The sequence below is a fragment of the Camellia sinensis genome, chromosome 12 (genome assembly GCF_055761805.1).
Source record: "Camellia sinensis isolate YWXY chromosome 12, ASM5576180v1, whole genome shotgun sequence".
Lineage (NCBI taxonomy): Eukaryota > Viridiplantae > Streptophyta > Magnoliopsida > Ericales > Theaceae > Camellia > Camellia sinensis.
The window spans coordinates 58409313-58426123 of NC_138972.1; positions in this window are offsets into that span (position 1 = coordinate 58409313).

Consider the following 16811-nt stretch of genomic DNA (forward strand, 5'->3'; position numbering starts at 1 on the left):
GCATCTGAAAAGAAAGAGCGCAATTTGAATACATTAGCCAATATGTATATCAGATGTAGAGACAAGAAAGCTACATGGAGTGGATACATGCAGATATAGTACATAAAGGTGGTGTGTGTCAGATGTGCTCTACGCATACAGTCAATCAATGCAGTGAAATGTTCAAGTTCAGTATGTCATTAGAAGTATAATAAATGCAAGAAAACTAAAGAGTACCGGGACACCGGCGATGAACAGCTGCGTCTCTCTCCGCAGGACCATGCCCTCGAGTGAGGCCACCAACCTGAGCAACCCCTCAATATACTCACTGGGAGGCTGCAGATGCAAGTGCAAGTTGTCAGTAAATGAATGAATGTCTAAGTATCTAAATGATAAATTAAAGCTATAAAGTATACCGGTGGCGAGTCAGGGTGGCGAGTCAAGGTCTCTGACATATCGGCGATCAGGCATAGGAGGCTCTATCGGAATCAGGTAGGAAGTCCCGTATCGCCATCCTGTCAACTCGGTCGGGATATCTGGCCACCCGGTGCGATGATGAGTCGGGGGAATCAGGGGGACTAGTCCAGCCCCACCTCTCGATGGGCCGGCCCTCCTAGTCGAAGAGATATCTGTAGCCCGGGCTCGACTCAATGATGGCATGCCAGCAAACCTCCTTGTGGGAGTACGGACACCTGTCAATGGAGGCATCAAGTATGTGTGACGGTAGGTCGCGTACTCCCCCTCCTCTAAATGTAGAACTACATCAGTGCCCAGCATAGCCAAATCAACCTCCAAGGGTGTGAGCCCCTCAATGGATCGCATATTGTCCGGAGGTGCTGTGGGGACACTCTGCTCGGGGTAGCCCATCGTCTGGCGCATGAAGCGGTCCCCTAGAAACCAGGCCCTACCAATGGGCCCCTCAAATAGGATCCTATACCGAGAAGCGGCCCATTCCCCAGCAAACTGAAATCGGGTATCTCCACTCAAGGGCGTCCAGGGCTGCCATATGATCTACGGATAACCAATGCATAAGCCGATTAGAAATCATAAATGTGCAAGATGAATCAAAGATGAAAACATGGAGAACTGAGAGTTCTGAATTACCTCAGTCGTCCGCACTGTGTCAAAAAACTTCCCCAGGTAGGGCAAAGTCTCCCGAGCCCTCGGCTGGTACTGGCCCTCAAATACAAGCGAGTAAGGAACCGTAAGAGGCACCTTCACCTCGAGCTCCGGGGCTAGCGTTGGAAAGTACGCGAAAACCCATAGCTGTGGAAAACAGGGCAATATCCATCAGAATACAGAATGCCGAGTGCAGAATATGAATGCAGAATGTTGAGAGTGGAATGCAAAGTACAAAATGTAAAGTGTACCGTGTGTGTAGTGTACAGATAATGAAAAGCAGAAATGTAAATCAAGAGGGCAGAAAGTACCTCCCAGGCTCTCCAATAGCCGCCAATTATGTTCCCCCGTCCGCTGGAGGTCGCACTCATATAGCAGTAGAGGGTAGCCAGGCCAGCGCCACCCCAATCATACTGGCTGACCTGTGATAGGTCTACCAGAGCACTCAGTAGATAAAGTCTAACGGTGTTCCCCCTATCGGAGAACAGAGTGGTCCTCAGGAGGAACATCAAAAACCCGCGAGCGTACTGTGCAATCTCCTCGAGAGTCTCGGGCACAGTCTCCCTGTACTGCGTGGAGAACCAGGTGTATCAGACTCTACCCAAAGATCTGTCAATCAGTGGGCGAGCTCCCAACAGATAGATCCAGGCAGCCTCCCACTTACCCATATCCTCGTCATAGGGGATCGGCCAGCCTCCTACGTCAAGGCCTATCAGCACGGCAAAGTCGAACGGGGTTATCGTCATATCCCCGGTAGCTGAGAAATGGAAGGAGTTGGTGGTGTCCCACCATCTCTCTACGAGGATGCCCATCAAGGTTCTGCTCGCCGGATAGCATGATATCCCCGTGCAGAAGGGACCGAACCCTGCCTGGTCAACCAGATCACGAACAGCCTCCGGGAGCTCCGCGTACCACTCCCTAGCAATGATCGAGCCATAGCCTCGTGTAATACGAGAAGATACCTGCATTCAGAATGAACACATGTATTCACTTTCAAAATGAAAGTGTGAGCTCTGTGCAAATCGAGTTAGATACAATGTTGTGAGCTACGTGTTCAACATGAAGTGTATGAGCGGTGTGTTCAGAATTGAAGTGTGGGCTGTGTGTTCATAATCAACAAGTTTGGGCTGTGTGTTCAGACTTCAAAAATAGTGGGCTGTGTGTTCATCTCAAAGCTCGAGCTATGTGTTCAACATCAAGTGTTTGAGTTGTGTGTTCGGACTTCAAAAACAGTGAGCTGTGTGTTCAGAATTGAAGTGTGGGCTGTGTGTTCATAATCAACAAGTTTGGACTGTGTGTTCAGACTTCAAAAACAGTGGGCTGTGTGTCCATCTCAAAGTTCGAGTTGTGTGTTCAACATCAAGTGTTTGAGATGTGTGTTCAGACTTCAAAAACAGTGGGCTGTGTGTTCGTAATCAACAAGTTTGAGCTGTGTGTTCAGATTTCAGAAATAGTGGGCTGTGTGTTCTTCTTAGAGTTTGGGCTGTGTGTTCAGATTTCAGAAATAGTGGACTGTGTGTGTTCGCCGTCAAATAGTGGGCTGTGTGCTCATCATCAAAGTATGAGCTGCGTGTTCAGAAATTCGTGTGCTTGAGCTGTGTGCCAACTTAACAAGATACTGTGCTGTGAGACATGTGCTAAAATAAGCAGAAGTATGGTGTGCAAGTGTGTTCAGAACGAGCAGATGAACATATATAGCAAAAACATGAAATGTGCGGGAAATACGGAATATATTGCAGAAAATATAAAAGTGAAGTACATACCTCTCGTGCCTGGTAAGAGAGGTGGGACTCTGGCTCCTGCAGTAGCAGATCTGCAGGTGCTTGGTCATCAAAGTCGGTGAAACGATAAAAAGTGGCCTCAGGAAGGATGTGCTCCCGAGGGTGATACCTCTCGGGATCAAATGGCCGAATCCTCGGGGGCAAGGACATGATGTCTGGCTCACCCTCGGCACCTGGAGGACCTCCGCCGTGAGGAAAATGACCCGCCATTTCGAGAAATCTGCAAAAATGAGCAAAAATTAGAAAAAGTCAACAAAAGTCAACTCTCGGGAAATGAAAAAGTCAACAAAAGTCAACTCCCGAGAAAATGTGCCAAATGTTGAGAAAAACTTACCTCAAGTGGTGAAAATGGAGAAAGAAGCTCTGAAATCAAATTTTAATCGGTCTAAAGTGAAGAAAACTGAAAGATTTTGCGAAACAACTTTGCGTGGGGCGTTGAAAAACGCGTATAGAGCGCAAATCTGAGAGAGAAAATGGTCTAGGAAGGAAGGAGAGCTGATTTCGGACCTGAAGTTGTGAGGAACAGTGAGTTGGACATGTGTATTTAAAGAAACAAAGGTAAAATGACCAAACTGTCCTAGAATTGGATAGGTGGTTGGCCGACCACCTTTTCTAGTAGGCCGACCACCCCCTTGCACCAAAAGTGGTTGGCAACATTATATAGTGGTCGGTAGTCTTCCTGGGTGGTCTCCCATGCCTCTTTGAGCTCCCTGCAAATTTTGGTGGTGATCGGAGTCCCGGCTCTCGAGAAAGTACAAAGAAAGTGCACTTTTCGGCGCGAAATCCCTCCGCGGGAGCTTCAAATCCAATCTTTGACGCGTGGCTCGTTGTTTCTCGCAAAAGCAAGGTGTATCCTTTTTGAGTACGTTGCGACCCCTCCGGGAGGTAAACCGGAGGTCGCGTTTGAGTTGCCCTCGTCGAGGCCTACATTTCTTTGCTCAATGTTTTGTTTCAAACATGCATTCGAAGATACACGTCACTTGTATTGTTATGCACGTCACTTGCATTTGTTATGAATGTCACTTGCATTGTTATGCACGTTTCACTGGTATTGTCATACCTTCATGTTTAACTTACGTTGTCGCGCACGTTTCTTCTTGCATTACGATGCACTTTTTCATCGACACCAAGTTTATCTGCGTTCGATATAACGTTGAACATATGTTGCTAACTATGTTGTGCTTGTTAAGTTTCTCTCTTCTGCAGGCACGATATCGTATGTACAGTTCATTTGAAGCCGGTGCGACCAGACGAGCCGCACAGGTATTGTATCTTCTCCGTGTGAGACGTAGCGAGAATTGTAATTCTCTTACATCCCTACTGCATGAAATGCAGTTTTGCCTCGCATTCTTGCTTTAAATTGTTGCATTTATTGTGAATATTTGCTTGATTACAGCTTGCTGCATTGCATGATCATGAGTTACGTTCGGCTTGGTGCATATCATTTTGCATTTTGCCCCTACTTGCGGGCACACTTCTTGTTTATCTCGCTTGTTTATCTAAGTCTTCGGCCTTGTCAAAAATGGGTCGTCTCTGGGCTTTAACATTCACTCCCGTCACTTATGACTTTCGAGTTCTGTTAAAGAGGGGCAACTGTAGACACCCCATTTTTGACCGACCTTAAGACTCAGATGTCATCAATTGAGCGCTCGGTGATCGCGCATGTTGTGCTCGTCCTGAGGTCACGAAGTCTCGGCTGAGAGCCTTGCCTCTGGACTTCGGGACTTTTTGTGCTTCACCTCAGTTTGTGAACCAGGTTCTATTTTCTCTTCCCGAAGGGAGGGAGAGGTCTCGTGGACCATCTCTCAGTGGCCGTAGGCTACTTTTCATGGTCGTAGACCACTGTTCCCGTTTGGAGAACTGTTCCCGTTTGGAGACCAATTTCTGATTTTCGGAGCCGTCAGCCGTGTGCCTCGGTTCGGGACCGCTTAACTACCTCCGTTTGCTCCAGTTTTTGGCACACACCTTGTTTCCTCTCTTTAGAGGGACACTGTGGCCCGGGAGACCACCTTTGTGGTCGCACGCCACCTTTGATGCTTAACAGTCAATTTTCGGGGCACCCGGCTGCGCGTTTTGGCCCCCGAACCCTCGTTTTGCATCCGTCTTGGTTCATTTTTGGCATGGACCGTAGTTTCATTGTTAGGAAGGTGGTACAAGGATGGGAGACCACCTTTTCTTCTTGGAGACCACCTTTCCCCGGTCGGCCGGTTTTTCTTGACAAGTAAGTGCTCTCCCTCACTTTTGAGCCACATTTTCTGGTCTCTCATACCACCACTAAGTTGCTTTCACCTGGGAGACCACCAATCAGGGCTGCCGACTAGCTTTTGATGATTGACCCTTTTGAACCTGGTCGACTGACCAGGGCAAGGGGTCGGCCGACCACCTGAACTGGTTGGCCAGTTTTCTCATTTTTTGTCTCACTGAGTATTAGCCAGCTGTGCCAGCTAGAAGCCTCAGAATTGATCCTCCATACACGTGTATGGAGGATCTTTAAGCTTGGTTTTAAGCTTCTTGAGGAAGCTTTAGTCCCTCTCCTCTATAAAGGAAGAGGTTCTCTTCCATAGCAAGGGTTCAGACTTTGCTTTTAAGGCATACATTATACACATCTCTATATCTCTCTCTTTTGTGCTCAAATACTCCATAGTTCTTGGCCCTTTGCACACCAACCCTTAGCTTAACCCTTCTACCATCCATCCAAGCACCTTGGAGCTGGTTTTCAGACGTTAAAGGTTTGCTACTTTGGTCCAAAACCTGCTGGAGGTCTTTTCTACAAGGGTAACACTCATTTCCCCCATTTAAGCATTATTTTGCTTCACATCTTAGCTCCATTTTCAAGCATATTTGGGCTTTGTCATAAACTGAAAAAAGTCTTGTTTTAAGCTTCTTAACATGTTTGTTTCAGACCTCTTTTCTGTTGGGGGTCATCTACCCCCTTTGCATGCTTCATTTCTCTTTGTTTTGAGTCATGCATTAGGACTTTTGTGTTGAGCTTTGTTGGCCCTTTTGACCACTGAAATCTAGTGGATTTTCAGTGGTTATTATGTGTTTTTGAGCATCAAAATCAAAAAGGGGTGATCCTCTCACCCCTTTTCATGTTTACTAGCTTTCTTGGCCTTACAAAGGAGCCCCTATTTGCATGTTTTCAAGCCATGTTTCAAGCTATTATTTGTGAGTTTTATGACCTGCATGACGTCTGTCTAGAGGTGGTTTTTCCATGTTAAGTGTCAATCTTGCATGTGTAGAGTAACCCTCTTCATGGCCTTTCAAAGGAGCCTTCACTTGCATGCTTCCTAGCCCCCTTTCATGCCCTTTTTAATGAGTTTTAGGGCCCTTATAACCTCTTTCCAGAGGTGGTTTTGCCATTTTTGATGTCTATCTTGCATGTGTAGAGTAACCCCTTGCATAGCCTTTCAAAGGAGCACCTCATTCTAGCATGTGTTGACTGAGTTCCAGTGGGTTTATGGTCATATTTTGGCATGCCTTGTTTCTGTTTTCGGCTGGTTTGGTAGTCCTTCACATGCTTCATATAGTTGTAGTGTAAGTCATGGTTCACTAGCTTGTTTTGCATGATGTTTTGGTCCTAGCATATTTTTGGTCTTGCCTTAAACTGATTTTGTGCATGTTTTGGACTGCCTTAGCTCTGTTTTTGGGTCTCATGGTCGAATGATGCTTGTTTTGCATGCCTGTAGTTCAATATCCATGCTTAACTTTGAGTTTTGAGGCCCATCGCATGCATATACTGAGGTGTTTTCATGTTTTGGGGCCATTGCACATCATATTTCAGAGCCTATATGCATGCCATATTCCTATGATTTTCACTCTTTAGGTGCATTAGAGAGTCGGGCTTGTATGCCTCATTTACCCAAGTTCCGGAACCGAGGCAACTTTGGTGATGACGGACACATGGCCTTAGGCAAACGAGTCAGGGTTTCCTAAATTTCCCAAAATAAAATATTTAGGTGGCGATTCTGTATCTGGCAAAGCAGTCCATGTTTGGCACTTTTTTCAAAAAAATCTATTTTCAAAAACGATTTGCCAGATTTGGACTCTTTGATGATTCATCGGTCTTGCATTGCACTCTGCGAGATTAGATACAGGACCATGACATTTGAGTCCTGAACTATAGTGAGCCCATATGAACAAAACGGGATTTCCCTCCCGGGGCGTTCGGGAACGTTTACAGCTATTTGGATATCCGATGAGTAATATTCGTTCAAGTCCATCACGGGTAATATCTCTATAAAGATACGTTTAAAATGTATTTTGAAATTGTTCAATGGTGATGTTTATGAAATCTTATTTTGTTTAAATGAATGAAGATCATTTTTGAACTTGTAATCGTGGCCTCCTTTAGTGAGGCCCTTGCTTGAGAGAAATAATACCATAGCCCATTGAATTAATTGAAACATAGAGATCTATAATATTAGACCTTAGTGGTCTATATTGAATTACCCGTTGTGTTTTTATTATTTGACCCATTGTGGTCCCATTGAATTGATCTTGATGGTCCCATTGGTTTTGACATATTGTTATAATGATACTCTATTGGATGTTATCACGTAAATTGATTCGAATTGATATTGTTAACATCAAGGATTTATATGATTTGATATATGAATTGTTTTGGAATTGTATGACATATTTATATTATGATGGATTTCATTCATTAACCTCTTTATTTTGGTATTGCTCACTAAGCTCCTGCTCATCCCTCTCCCTTATATATATGTAGGTGAACATTAGAAATAATAGTGTTAGTTTGCTTCAGAGCTCACCTGTTTTGTCAAGCTATCTGAAGATGTGCCTCTGTGTTGATGCTTTAACCTTTGCTTTTGACAAGCTTGTTAAGCTTTAGTTTGTCAAAGTCATATATGTATGATTTGGGATGCATAAGATATGCAATTGTGTATATATATTGAAGTGTGATATGAAACGTTTTTAAGTATTTCAGTTTATCATATATGCACAGCTCAATAGATAATATTATTTTTATTTTACTTCCGCTTCAGGCTGATATTATTCAAATATTTTAAAATTTTGTTTTCGAGGCCATAGGTAATCTATGATTACTAGTCGGTCACCACTCTGACCTCCAGAGACAAGTTGGGGTCATTACAAAATAAGTGATAGTTTTTACACCAAAAATTCTAGAGTTTTTTTCTCTTTCCTTTTGCTAGTCTCCTTGGTTTTGTTAGAGAGAGAGAGAGAGAGAGAGTCCAACAAATGTTCAAGTTCGTCGGAGTTGCTCCAGTGACTACTACTGTAGCAGACGCTTAACCATTGTATCTTAGAAGATAGAAGCCAGTAGACCTCCAGCACTATCGGTGAAGCAGCGAATCTATTTTATGGATATCGTGTCAAATACGGGGTCTCGGTTTGCATTCCTTATTTTTTGTTCTTCAATTTTTAGAATCAATCTATTTCTTGTATGTAAATCTTATTTGTCATTGTTACTAATTTGTTCTTGTAATTTATTTTTTTCGAAATCTATCTTGTAATATATTCCATGTTGTAATTTGTTTTCAAGTTTTGTATTTCCTTTAAGAATTAAAATATATATATGTATATATATATATATATTTTCTTTATCTATTTAATTTATCTTTAAAATACCAACGTTAAAAACATAATTAACTTTATTTCAATATGAAGGACACACAAACAAAGATAATACGTCATCACCATGACCCATAGAGGGCCACAAGCAAGACATTTATTCTTAATACATAAAACTTGGAAATACATAGGAAGAAAAATAATAATGAAATCATCATTGACCATGATCCATCCATCCACAGGACTGGACTAGTTGTTTTAGAGAGCAGCTTCGTTTGGTGAGGCATAATACAGCAACTCCTGGTTAGCTTCAACTATGGCCATGTCCTCTTCAACTAGATTCAACCAAATTTCTACTCCCTCGCCATCTCTTGTATCCATCAATGTAATTCCAGGTGGGCAAATAGAAACCTGATGAACAATCCCCACCCATGTCGGCTTCCCCCATCCAAAATCCGCTTCGTATGCAGAAAATCGACACCAGCTGCTATGGCAATGTATCTCCATTTCATATTCCTTCTTCGCCTGCTGTGTTGCCTTGCTCGACAAATTATTGTTCTGCATGACAGACTCTTCAACCCCTTTCCTCAACTTACACACCACATGTCTGTTACTTCACTCTCGTAGTCACCGTCATCGTTATCAATTATTATCTGGAACATTCCTACTACATTTCCAAAACTATGTTTTGGCAAAGGTGGTATAAGCTTTGACCGCAAGTTTATCGCTCCCGTCAACGCACAGGATTTTCGAGTCCCACCAAATCTTGATCTGGATGCAGCCAGTGCGCATTTCCAAACGAGCGCTGGGACAACCTCGACACGTGTGGGTTGTGGCACGCTCGCGCTGGCAGTTTTGGCCTTGAGGTCAGCGAATTTTGAGGGGTCGACCACAAACTTCTTTGAAACGACCTTTGGGCCTTCTCCACTGAATGTTAACGATGTAACTGGGAAGTCCTCTATTGGGGGGAAGCGAAAGGAAACAGCAGTGAAATCTGGGACTACGGTGTTGGGGGATCCAAGAGCAATTTCAGACCAAGCCTTGATAAATGAGGAATAGAAGGCTCCATCACTGATCTTGTGGGAAACTTGCACGGTAATAGCCACTCCGCCGCATGGAAAAAAGTTGACTTGAACGCGTGACAGGGGGCATTGTTATCATATGTGGGTTCGGGTGGAGCCAAAGCGACCGTGCCTTGAATGCTGGGTCGTTCTCGTGCAAAAATGTCGAAGACACGACAGTTGTTGATGACACAAGCTTCAAAAAAATCAACTTCCTCATCGTTGCAATCGACTGAGAGATTGTTTTTCAATCTTCCAGCAAGTGGGCAGAAGTGAGTGAGGGTTTCAGATAGCGAAACCTTTAGACGTTGGGATATTGCACGGAACACATCATCATATTTATCACCGTCGTGCGACCACCAAAGGTAGCATGAGTAGTCCTGGGGGCAGGGGCGGAGCCATGCTGGGCTCAGGGGCTCACGTCCCTCCTGAGTTTTTTTTCTTTTCTTTTTTTTTTAACATAAAAAAAATATATTAAATAAAAAAATTATAAAAATATTATTTAATGTGAAATGTCAATGATATTTTTAAAATTATGAGAACAATAATGATTATTTTGATTGAAAATAAAGAGGCTATATTATTATTTATAAAAATTTTAATATAATGGTAATATCTATTATTATTGATATGCAAACATAACAAATTTCAATGAAGATATAGAATTTATTGGATTGTTAGTTACATTTGACATATAGAGTTTATCTTTCATGTGTTTCTTTTCATTCATAACTAAAATGGCGACTATATAAATTATAATCAAGCAACACATCTTCAATTATTGAAAAAAAAAATTATAATACGTCATAACTAATATCAGAATGAGTCATAACTAACTATTACTTAATATATAGTCATAACGAAAAGAACAACCATAAGAAGTTATAACTAAATTATATCTAACACTATAATGTATTATAATTAAAGACCACGAAAATCATAATTGTATATGATAGATATTTTTTTTTGCGGTATGTTTTATAGAATTTCTCTACTAAAATATATCATTTCTGTCTCAACGTATATATTTTTTTTTAATTTTCCAATCCACCTACAAAATAGCTACTCCCCAAAATTTGTATAAAATTTAGGGAAAATTATCCGAAAGTCCTATTTACCAATCTATTACTCAATTTGATCCCACATTCATTCTCTTAGATTGGCGAGTCCTGTTTGGCATGTTTTGCGGACAATCAGGTCCCGTTTTAAATTTATGTGATGTGTGTGTGGACCGGTTTGACCCTCTTTTGTTTTTTCTTTAGAGGTGTATATTGGGATTAAATGCAGATTTTGTGGGATACGTTTCCTGATCCACGTTTGGTAATTTGGATCCATGTTTTGGGGTGTGATAACGTGGGTTATGGAGTCACACAGCACTGCGTGAACCAACAAATGTGAACCCAACAAATCAACAATTTCTGTGAACCCAGCAATGGATACAATGGCCGGGGATCACTTTGTTGGGACGAGAAGCGAGATTGCAAAGTGAAACCACGAAACGAAGGTCATAGATTGCAAAGTGTTTGGACTCAAACAAGGTCATAGATTGCAAAGGGAATCTCGAATCTAGATTGCAAAGTGAATCCACGAAACGAAGGCATCGATTCTTCCAAGGAAGCGAGATTGCGCTGGGGTGTGCACCGGGTTAACCTGTGCAACGACCCGAATGACCAACAAATATGAACCCAACAAATCAACAATTTCTGTGAACCCAACAATGGATACAACGGCTGTGGATCACTTTGCTGGGATGAGAAGCGAGATTGCAAAGTGAATCCACGAAACGAAGGTCATAGATTGCAAAGTGTTTGGTCTCAAACAAGGTCATAGATTGCAAAGTGAATCTCGAATCTAGATTGCAATGTGAATCCACAAAACAAAGACATCGATTTCTTAAAAGCGAGATTGCGCTGGGGGTGTGCACCGGGTTCACGTCGAATCGTCACAAATGGCAATCGGGAAAGAAAGGGTCAAACTGTGTCAAATTACTTAGTTCACAAAAAAAAAAAAAAAAGTGTCAAATTACTTGTGTTCACGTCACAACCCACGTCTCATGCTGTGAGTGTTACACACTTACTACATTAAAAAAAATATTAGTGTACTTTTCCAATCAACGTGACACATATACACACATTCACCTTCTCCCATACAAACCCACACCAAATGTCAATCAATAATACTAGCAGTGGCAAAGCTGTCAACAAACAATTAAGGGACCACCCAGTCACCAAGAAAACATTTAGAACCTTATGGATTACAAGTCCACAAAATGGGATTTACTGGTCAACTTCCCTAAAATTTAATCTCAAATTCTTTAATTTAAAATTCACATTTATCCAAATGAACTTTTAACATTTAAGTTTAGTAATATCTCATTGTTGTTTATTATGAAAAAAAAAAAAATTAATCAGTGTGTTTGGTTTGAATTTTTTGGATTAAATTTTTTAAAAGTTGACTTTTTTTGTTTTCGTATTTTTTTGTTTTTAGTGAATATTTTTAAATTTTTAAACATTTTTTTTTTACTTTTTTATATGCACCTTACCTACATGTATCTAAAGAGTATAAAATTTGTGAAAAAATATTTTAAAAATTTAATAAATACATAAAAATATAAAAAATGTACTGAATTCTCATATTTTTTTTATATTTTTGGTATTTAGTGAATTTTTAAACGGTTTTTTCCACATTTTTTTTACTTTTTAGGTATATTTATGTGGGTATGTCTAAAAATTTTAAAAAAAAATTGCTTAAATTATTAAAAAAATCAATATAAACACAAAAAAAAATGGAAAACAAGAAAGTAGAATTTTCTAAAATGTGTTTTTAGAAAAATAGTACCAAATTATCATTAATTTGTGCCCTCTCTGTACTGAATTTCTGGCTACGCCACTGGATGGAAGAGTAAATAATTTTAGGTAGTTATTTCAGTAGTCTTGTTGCTGGAAGATTTTTTTTAAGGTTGCACTTCTCTCATATTGAGATTTTAACTTGAGAAAATTTAAGGCGTTCATAGGACTCATAATGAGTCTCGTTTTAATGATTCAAACGATTTATTTTGTAAGGCTATCAATGCCTTCGTTTGGCATGTCAAGCTTTTTGACTATTTTAGTTACAAAAAGATAAATTAGACTTTTTAGCAAAATAATACAAAACATTACATCCTACTCATAATCATTTCATTTTTTTTCTCACAAAAGTCAAAAAAGACAAAAAGCCTATCATAAACGAGACTTTTTAGCCCTAGGCTAGAAAATTCAAAAAGTCATAAAGCCAACCCACATCCCAAATGAACCGACTATGAAAAAATTTAGGGTGATCCGATAACTGTAACCCTTTCATTTTGTCGCATTTGTCTGTAAAAAAATAAATGGTCAATTTTAAAATTGTATTTTCCGCTTATTTTTTCGGAGACAAATACAATAAAATGAAAGGATTACGATTATTGGATCGCCCTAAATTTTTTTCATAAAAAATGTAGCTTTTGAATTATCAAAATAAGACTCATGACGAATCCTACAAACCCCTCAAATTCTCTTATAGTAAAATCTTAGTATAAAAGAAACTCAACCTTTTTCTTAATAACCACCCTCATATGAAGATAACATAGTAAAGGATTTCCCCAGCACCAAATCAAAGAGAATTGAAATATATTTTTGTCATTCCTTATATATTAAGATTATATAACTTTGCATTTCATTTACTCACACTTTTATTTCGAAATAATAAGAGTAGATGTAATTTATTGTTATTTTACTTGTAATTTGATTATTTATTCAATCATTTTACTTTATCATTTTCATCTTTTTTTTTTCTTTTTCTCTATACTTGACAGATGTAAAAATGCTCTTCGTTGAGATAAAAAAATCTTTCTTCACATTTACTTGATAATTAACTTAAATTTAAATTTGAAAAGATTTTTAATCTTTTCTGATTCGCCAAACTTATAAAATTTTCATTCATTAAAAAAAATTGAAGCCAAATACATGTATAAGTGGTAAAATAATTATATTTTGAAAAATATAAATTTATTATTAGCTGATAATAGAGAACAATAGCAAGGTTTGAAGCAAGAAAACGTTGGACACGTGAAATTTTGCCCTTGGAACGCGTTTACAGGAGGCATTTTTCATGTTTCTAAGGTTAATTTCGTCAAAGTACATCTGATTGCTATTTATTTATATATCACCTAAGGAAAATGAGTTGTCTAATCCATGAGTTTTGTAAGAGCTATAAGGATTGTTTGGAATCAACGATATAAGTATATTTTTTGATTTTTTGAATAAAAAAATAAAGAAAAAAAATATAATTTTTTGGAATAATTTTTTAAGGTGGTGTTTGGTTTTCATGTTAGGCTAAATAATTACAAAAAGACAAAAAGAAGTTAAAAAATCACAAAAAGGTAAAAATCACCAAAAAAAAAAAAAAAATCATTATTTCAAAGCTAAAAGGCCAAAAAAACTAATAAAAAATACCAAACGAACAAAAAAGTCCCAGGTTAAAAAAGCTTAAAAAAAGTCAAAAAAATCAACTAAAAAAGTCATTGACAAACGAAGGCTACCTTTTTACTAAAATATGTGTATTAAATAATTTTTGTTGGAAAATATACAACAATGATAGAGACCACTAATTTTGTAGCTCTAAAAAGATCACTAATGACATAGTACTCAATAAAAAAAGAAAAAAAATATAACATCAAGGCCAAAACATCAAATCATTCGCGGTAAAATCTATAAAAAGTTTTGTTGGAAAGTATACTGGATTTTTTTCAGCCGTGGTCTACAAAAAAGTTTGTTTCTTTTTTCTTTTTTTTTTTTTTTTTTTTTTTTTTTTTGGCACTGGTACACGTGTCCCACAGTTATAAAAAAAAAATTCTTTTTTATTTTTTTATAAGTAGTGTTAACTTTTTATTTTTTATTTTTTAGTAATTTTTTAATTTTTTAAATTTTTTATAGTATCCCAAACAACTACTTAATATCCTAATTTTAATTTTTTTAATTGGGGAATTTGGCTAAAACTCAATCATAATAATAATTTTAATACATCAAGGACAAGAAAAATAAATTTTATTTGAAAAGTCCAACAAATATCACTATTATCAAAATATTATACTTTAAAATAATATAATTTTTAATATAAATGTCATGTTTTAATGAAATTAATATTTATTAAAATTCTCTCATTAAGATCTATCAAATAAAATCTACGTTGATTATGAAATTCTTTTTTAAAAAAATTATTACCGTTGAAATTGATTTAAACAGTAATGTTATGTTTGGTTGGGGAATTTGGGGAGAAATTTGGAAAGGAAAAGGGAAAAGGTGTGTGAAACTGGGTGAAATGTAAGTATATTTTATTCACATTTCACCTAACTTTTCCCTTTTCCTTTCCCTTTCCATTTCCATTTCCATTTCCATTTCCAAATCCCTCTTCAAATCCTCCAACCAAACACAACGTAAGAGTAAAATATTATTTTGTTTGACAATTACTCTGCCTCACAATAACACGTTACTCTGTTTGACTGTAACATGTTATTATCGCAATATTGTCCAATAATATATATATATATATATATATATTGCTTTGTCTTTACTCAATTATATATTTTCTCTTTAGGGGGTTTATAAAGAAAATTAAATTGGATTGTCATTTTCACTAAATAAGGGTCTAATGAAGGGTTTTGACTAAATTTCCCTTTTTAAATTTTTGATTTAAAAAAACAAGGTTAGCATTTATTAATTTCTCCCAACCCACAAGCCTTTTTGAATTTTCTCATACTTACTGCTACACCTTTTTCAACTTCTCTCATACACTATGGTTAGTGATGAGATTATTAAATTATTTTTATAAAGACAATCTAAAAAATAATAATTTTTATATTAAAAAAAATATAACAAAAATATAAATTCTTATTAAATCTATCTATATATCTACATATTATATAAATAAAAAGGGTTTCTAACCACAAGTCTTGTAGGAGTTCCAATATCTCAAATTAAAATTTCTAATTTTTTTATTTTAAATAATTAAAAATATCCGCTATAGCTCTCATTAAAAAAAAATTAATATATCTTGATTTATGACTTTCAAATGGAAAGTATATCAAACATATAAAATAAAAAATAGAAATTGTACTAATCCATTTCAAAATCAAATTTGAGGGCACTAAATATGGAAAACATTCTATTAATTTAAATTTAAAATTAAAATGATTTATCCCATAATATAAGTTTTAAATACTGATCTATTTCATGATTTATCTATATATCTATATACTAATATAATTGTAAAATATTATCATTTCATTAAGGTTGAAAGTTGCAATTCTTTTTTCTAATAATTTTTTTTTTGTTTAATTTTTTGTTAGTACTTGTTACAATATGATTGGTCTATAAGTTAATTTTATATTCTTAAAATAAAATTTTAAATCTAGATTCTTACTTAAATTATGTTGTTAAATTATTTTAATAAAAAATCTGAAAAAATAACAATTTGTATATTAAAAAATATCTAAAACAAATATAAATTCTTATTATATATCTCTCTATCCATCTATATTTTATATAAGCAAAACGGGATTTCTAACCACAAGTCTTATGAGAGTTTCAATATCTGAAACTAAAATTTTTAATTTTTTTATTTTAAATAATTAAAAAAAATCTTCTATAGCTCTCATCCAAGCAAAATAAATGAAATAAATAAAACAATTAATATCTCTTGATTTATGACTTTCAAATGGAAGGTATATCAAATATATAAAATAAAAAATAGAAAGTATACTAATCCATTTCAAAATTCAAATTTGAGAGACGCTAAATATGAAAAGCATTCCATTAATTTAAATTTAAATTTATAATCATTTATGCCATAATATATAAGTTTTAAATAATGATCTATTCCATGATTTATCTATAAATCTATATATCTATATAATATTATAATTTCAAAATATTGTCATTTCATTAAGGTTAAAAGTTGTAATTCTTTTTTCTCATTTTTTTTTAAATTTTTTGTTAATATGTGTTACAAATGAGATCAATATTCACATGTGTCATAATATTATTGGTCTAAATATAATTTATTTTGAATACATGTTTCAAATTATTAATCGCTATTAATTTTTTTTTTAATTTTATAAAAAAAAAATTATATCCTTCTAAACTATAAGGACTTAAACAATAATATTTTTTAATATAAAAATTTTTTTAACAAAAGAACAAAACATAACTTTTTTACTACTTACCAAACATGGTGGATTTTGTTAGATAATTTTTTTTTTAATCTCAATTGTCAGTTAAAAAAATTAAAATAAAGAATA